The sequence below is a fragment of the Suncus etruscus genome, chromosome 1 (genome assembly GCF_024139225.1).
Source record: "Suncus etruscus isolate mSunEtr1 chromosome 1, mSunEtr1.pri.cur, whole genome shotgun sequence".
Classification (NCBI taxonomy): Eukaryota; Metazoa; Chordata; class Mammalia; order Eulipotyphla; family Soricidae; genus Suncus; species Suncus etruscus.
Genome location: NC_064848.1, coordinates 16,317,000 through 16,317,622, shown reverse-complemented (window position 1 = coordinate 16,317,622; position 623 = coordinate 16,317,000). Strand labels below are relative to the sequence as shown.

Here is a 623-nt window from a genome sequence, read left to right as displayed (position 1 = left end):
GTTTTTAATCAGAAACTTTCTTTGACTTACATGTATTATTATTATATTAATTATATTATATGTTATGTTATGTCACTATATTATGTTATATTAGTTTACCTTATTATGTTAATCAATTTTGTCCTTTAAATGAATTCTTACTTAAAAAAAAAAACAACTTTAGTTTGCCCTGAAGAAAAAAAAAAAATAAAAGATAAAATAAGGCCTCCCAATTCTTACCACAGGCTGTGTTCTTTACACTGGCTGTATAGAAAGAGGAGGTACAGTAAAGGCACCCCATATACACCTCAACACAGGCCCCTTGCCGGGTATGTATTGTGAATTGGGGGACAAAAAAAATTATATATATATATATATATATATATATATATATATATATATATATATATATATATATATATATATATATATATTGGTTTTTGGGTCACACCAGGTGGTGCTCAAGGGTTACTCCTGGCTCTGCGCTCAGAAGTTGCTCCTGGCAGGCTCTGTGGACCATATGGGTGCCAGGATTCAAACTGGGGTTTGTCCTGTTTTGGCTGCATGCAAGGCAAATGCCTTACTGCTGTGCTATTGCTCCAGTCCCACTTAAAACTTTTTTGTTTTTGTTTTTGTTTTTTTCT

At 32.3% G+C, this 623-nt stretch overlaps 1 non-coding gene across 1 annotated transcript; it reads left to right on the top strand.

Annotated features, from left to right (window-relative positions):
* Nucleotides 1–202: 202 nt before the first annotated feature.
* On the top strand, nucleotides 203–335 carry LOC126031614 (small nucleolar RNA SNORA51). The gene has a single exon (XR_007503452.1). It is a non-coding gene; the product is annotated as a small nucleolar RNA SNORA51 (small nucleolar RNA).
* Nucleotides 336–623: the final 288 nt, after the last annotated feature.